Source organism: Coregonus clupeaformis, chromosome 8 (assembly GCF_020615455.1).
Source record: "Coregonus clupeaformis isolate EN_2021a chromosome 8, ASM2061545v1, whole genome shotgun sequence".
In the NCBI taxonomy this organism is placed as follows: domain Eukaryota; kingdom Metazoa; phylum Chordata; class Actinopteri; order Salmoniformes; family Salmonidae; genus Coregonus; species Coregonus clupeaformis.
The window spans coordinates 13,656,776-13,662,945 of record NC_059199.1 but is presented as its reverse complement, the minus strand read 5'-3'; positions in this window follow the sequence as shown (position 1 = coordinate 13,662,945).

The window sequence follows — 6,170 nt, the reverse complement described above, 5'->3', positions numbered from 1 at the left end:
CCATATGTGTTGTTTCATAGTTTTGATGTCTTCACTATTATTCTACAATGTAAAAAAATTGTAAAAATAAACAAATTAGTAGGTGTGCCTTTTTTACTTGTACTGTATACTGTTTCATTAATTTGTAAATCCAAAAATATATGTAGCAAGTGCAGATTGCCCCTTTAAAGAGGCTACACATAACTTTCCTAAGATAAGCTTGCTTATTTTAACCTTCCATTGTCTTGAAATCAACTTTATGTATTGTTGATTCATGCATAAATGCATCATATGTCGTCCTCTCTTACCTGTAAAGGCACAGAATCCTTAAGGCGACGACAGACCAAAATAACTGCTACTAAGTGGGTCTCCCGAGTGGCGCAGTGGTCTAAGGCAATGCTAGCAGTGGGCGCAATGCTAGCTGTGTCACTAGAGTTTCTGGTTCGTAGCCGGCTGTGACTGGGAGACCCATGGGGCGGCGCACAATTGGCCCAGGGTAGGGGAGGGAATGGCCGGCAGGGATGTAGCTCAGTTGGTAGAGCATGGTGTTTGCAACCCCAGGGTTGTGGGTTCGATTCCCACGGGGGAGTATGATAAAAATAATGTATGCACTAACTGTAAGTCACTCTGGATAAGAGCGTCTGAAAAATGTAAGTATATTATATTTTGTCTGACCAGGCAATAAAGTAATATGGTTAAAAAAAACGCACCAGAAAATGTCCATGGGCAGGTGTGCCTTTGGTTGGTGTCTCTCTGCCTCGGAGCGGGAGTCCCTGTGGTTTCTCATCCATTCAGTACCAAACATTTCTCTAAAACCAAAGTGGGCACAAAGAGATTGAGTTTCACACACCTTCAAGTAATTTCTCTAAATGGCATTATTTGTTTGAAAAGGAAGTGAGAATGAAAGGATGAAAGTGAGAGAAGGAGAGAGAGTTGGGAAGAGAGTGGAAGACAGACAGAGAGAAACGGAGAGAAAGACAGCAGTGGAAATGTACTTAGACTTGAGTATTTCAACAACTCTTTTCTTCCAACTTGTTAGGCAATCACATGTACCTACGGGGGAAGGATGGCAAGCCACACGGGAGGGTGATCTTTACTAAGGAGGAGGAGGAGGCCGTGCTGACTGAGATGCATGCTGGCCATTTCGGAGTGAAGCGCATGATTGGCAAAATCAACCTACGCTTCTTCTGACGGGGAATTGTCAAGGAGGTGGACAGCTGGGCAATTGAAATAACCTTTTGTTTATCAATCACATTCTATTATATCTTAAATTATTATGTCATATCAGAGAGCACACAATGTTTCAATTTGTCACTTTTTGCTTAAAGGTCAGTACCCTGTCTAGACTGCCAGAAGTTTGAGAGGGCGAAGACTGTGGAGCCGGAGTTGAATCCCATCAAAGTTGTTTCACCATGGCACATGATCGGTAAGTGTCCCAATTCAAATTTTGCCCTGATAAGTTGTTTTGTAATGGCTGCTTTATTTGACCACAGCAGAGTTCAATATTATAGAATGTGTGTGTTTGTGTCAGTACCCTTATAAATATGAACATCTGCATACTGTCTGACACAGATATGGGTAAGAATAAAGTAATCTTCTCTCTAACACTTTAAATGTTAGGGGTGGACCTCATCGGAGCCTTCACAAAATCCAGGAATGGAAACAATTGGTGTCTGACGGCGACCGATCACTTTACCAAGTGGGTGGAGGTAATACCCATTAAGGTCAGTAAAGGAAGAGTACGTGCTTAACTCTAAATTCCCTTCTGTAACCCATTAAAAAGGGTGCTTGGAACCAAAAATTTATTTTAGTTTTGAATGATACCCATCAAGGACGAGACTGGCGAGACCACCTCCAAGGCGATGATGGATATCTTCTACACCCACGGTTCTCCTGAGGTCATCTTGAGTGACCGAAGTCATGAACGCTGGAACAAGGTACGGATGTTATAGGATATATTCTGTCACCAATGGTTTGTTTAATTTATTTTTTACAATTTGCTTTTGTTTTTCCATGGTACATAATCAGACATATTTCAATATCTTACATTGTCAATAGATATCGCTTTCCTAGCCCCTCCTCCAGGTTTGGTGAATGGACCATCCAGACCCTCAAGACTGGCATGGGCAAGTCCCTTGATTGGTACCAGGAAGGGTGAGAGAACAACCTGAAGGTAATTCTCTTTGCACACAACAACAGCATCCAGGCTTCCACCAAGTACGGACAGGAGCCGCAGCTGTTGACTGAGGTAAACAATGCAATTGTATATACAATTATTGCATATACTGTAGTCTTTCAAATTTGTCATTGACTTAGTGTTGTTGTTTGTCTATTGCTATTTTTGTATAATGTACTTTCAGATCACTGAAACCCCACCTCATGTGGTGGAAGTTGTCGAACCAGATCAGAACGCCTTCGAGGACCCCCTTCAGGCACAGACTGAGGAGGTTTTTGACCAGGTCAAAATTATTGTCCACTGTTAATTTATTTTTTCTGGCCCTCCAAGAGATATGTAAGAAATGTATTTGTAATATGAAATATAATTGCATTTATTCCTGTTATCAATCAAGGTGAGACTGAACATCGACAAGGCACAGGAGAAAAAGAAGGAGAGCTACCAGAGCAGAATCAAGAGGGGACCAAATGTACCTCTTCAATTTACCTCTCCAAATGACTTTAGGACCATCGACTGTGGATCCGCCTGATGTCCTCCATTACCAACCACCCTCCAACTTTTCATTACATCATCTACAGCTACTGTTATCATGTTGTCATTATCTGCTAAGAAAGTTTTCTTGCTCTATCATACTGGGCACATAATGTGAGATACACAGATTAACTAAAAACACTAGCACTGCAAACACTCAGAACAAAGAGAGCAGCAGTGCCTGGACTTTGCAGTCTCCCTCTTCAAGTCCCCCTTCCGAGACTGGCTGCCTGTTGAGAACAAGTGACAGGCAGAACCTCCCACCCACACAGCAACCACCTCCTCTATATTCCACACACCAGAATTCAGTATTTTAGTCAATGATTGCCATGTGAGTGTCCAAAAATCTGTGAAAATAAAGTAATGACAACTGTACCAAATAATATGAAAGTTTATGTATTAAAATCTTTAATATTGCCAGGTTGGTTTTCACAGCTGTTTCACAAGGTGTTCATTATTGTAAGTTGTAAGGTATCCTTTGATGGTATTTATTTGTCCCACATTTTTCATTGTATCCTTGGACCTACAATAGATACATATATATTCAACCACAAGGGTGTACTAATGAGCAATGCGAGATAGAAAAAAATTAATCATAATAGAGGACTACCGAAATTGTATTATTTCAGTGTAGATAAGGGAAGGGCAGGTTAAAATAAAAACATGACAGCCAGACAAGCCAGTGTATGAATCAAATGTATTTGCATATGAATGGAGTTGAAATTAGCTGACTTCGTGATCTGTAAGGTAAGAAACTTTAATGTGTCAAGCAGATTACACGTTTGTCTTTGCCATTTCAGAAACGTAGCAATGTTTAAGACATGGATTTAATGTTTTAATGTTAACAAGGTACCCAAAAGTAGTTTGAAGTAATGTTTACATTTTATTAGCTAAACAAAACCTATTTAAACAGCAACATTGTTGTGGAAATCAGCCTGATGTAGCTCAGTTGGTAGAGCATGGCGTTTGCAACGCCAGGGTTGTGGGTTTGATTCCCACGGGGGGATAGTATGAAAAAATAAAATAATGTATGCTCTAACTGTAAGTCGCTCTGGATAAGAGCGTCTGCTAAATGACTAAAATGTAATGTAAATGTCTCACAGAGACATAACATGGTCAGTGTGAGCTATTCCAGGAAGTGATGTTGTAGGCTAGTTCAGTGCTGCCCCTTCTCATTGAATAACTTTGAAGGCCGACTGGGGTACTGCAGGCTACCATTAGCAACTAAATTATGCTTATAATTTCTTCTGTGGATTTAAAAATAATCGGTTCAAGGACATACAGTGCCTTCAGAGAGTATTCATACCCCTTTACTTATTCCACATGTTGTTGTGTTACACCCTGAATTAAAAAATGGATTAAATATAACATTTTTTATCTACACACAATACCCCATAATGACAGTGAAAATATGTTTTTGGATATTTTAGCAAATTAATTGAAAATGAAATACAGAAATATCTCATTTACATAATTATTCACACCCCTGAGTCAATACATGCTAGAATTTACTTTGGCAGCGATTGCAGCTGTGAGTCTTTCTGGGTAAGTCTCTAAGAGCTTTGCACACCTGGATTGTACAATAGTTGCACATTATTCTTTTGCAAATTCTTGAAGCTCTATCAAGTTGGTTGTTGATCATTGCTAGACAGTCCTTTTCATGTCTTGCCATAGATTTGCAAGTCAATTTAAGTCAAAACTGTAACTAGGCCACTCAGGAACATTCAATGTCATCTTGGTAAGCAACTCCAGTGTATATTTGGTTTTGTGTTTTAGGTTATTGTGCTGTGTATATTTGGTTTTGTGTTTTAGGTTATAGACTGATCATGTCTTTGTCAATGGGCAAACGTACAAAATCAGCAGGGGATCAAATACTTTTTTCCCCTCACTGTGTGTATATATATATATATATATACAGTGGGGAGAACAAGTATTTGATACACTGCCGATTTTGCAGGTTTTCCTACTTACAACGCATGTAGAGGTCTGTAATTTTTATCATAGGTACACTTCAACTGTGAGAGACGGAATCTAAAACAAAAATCCAGAAAATCACATTGTATGATTTTTAAGTAATTAATTTGCATTTTATTGCATGACATAAGTATTTGATAAATCAGAAAAGCAGAACTTAATATTTGGTACAGAAACCTTTGTTTGCAATTACAGAGATCATATGTTTCCTGTAGATCTTGACCAGGTTTGCACACACTGCAGCAGGGATTTTGGCCCACTCCTCCATACAGACCTTCTCCAGATCTTTCAGGTTTCGGGGCTGTCGCTGGGCAATAGCTCCCTCCAAAGATTTTCTATTGGGATCAGGTCTGGAGACTGGCTAGGCCACTCCAGGACCTTGAGATGCTTCTTACGGAGCCACTCCTTAGTTGCCCTGGCTGTGTGTTTCGGGTCGTTGTCATGCTGGAAGACCCAGCCACGACCCATCTTCAATGCTCTTACTGAGGGAAGGAGGTTGTTGGCCAAGATCTCGCGATACATGGCCCCATCCATCCTCCCCTCAATACGGTGCAGTCGTCCCTGTCCCCTTTGCAGAAAAGCATCCCCAAAGAATGATGTTTCCACATCCATGCTTCACGGTTGGGATGGTGTTCTTGGGGTTGTACTCATCCTTCTTCTTCCTCCAAACACGGCGAGTGGAGTTTAGACCAAAAAGCTCTATTTTTGTCTCATCAGACCACATGACCTTCTCCCATTCCTCCTCTGGATCATCCAGATGGTCATTGGCAAACTTCAGACGGGCCTGGACATGCGCTGGCTTGAGCAGGGGGACCTTGCGTGCGCTGCAGGATTTTAATCCATGACGGCGTAGTGTGTTACTAATGGTTTTCTTTGAGACTGTGGTCCCAGCTCTCTTCAGGTCATTGACCAGGTCCTGCTGTGTAGTTCTGGGCTGATCCCTCACCTTCCTCATGATCATTGATGCCCCACGAGGTGAGATCTTGCATGGAGCCCCAGACCGAGGGTGATTGACCGTCATCTTGAACTTCTTCCATTTTCTAATCATTGCGCCAACAGTTGTTGCCTTCTCACCAAGCTGCTTGCCTATTGTCCTGTAGCCCATCCCAGCCTTGTGCAGGCCTACAGTTTTATCCCTGATGTCCTTACACAGCTCTCTGGTCTTGGCCATTGTGGAGAGGTTGGAGTCTGTTTGATTGAGTGTGTGGACAGGTGTCTTTTATACAGGTAATGAGTTCAAACAGGTGCAGTTAATACAAGTAATGAGTGGAGAACAGGAGGGCTTCTTAAAGAAAAACTAACAGGTCTGTGAGAGCCGGAATTCTTACTGGTTGGTAGGTGATCAAATACTTATGTCATGCAATAAAATGCAAATTAATTACTTAAAAATCATACAATGTGATTTTCGGGATTTTTGTTTTAGATTCCGTCTCTCACAGTTGAAGTGTACCTATGATAAAAATTAGAGACCTCTACATGCTTTGTAAGTAGGAAAACCTGCAAAATCAGC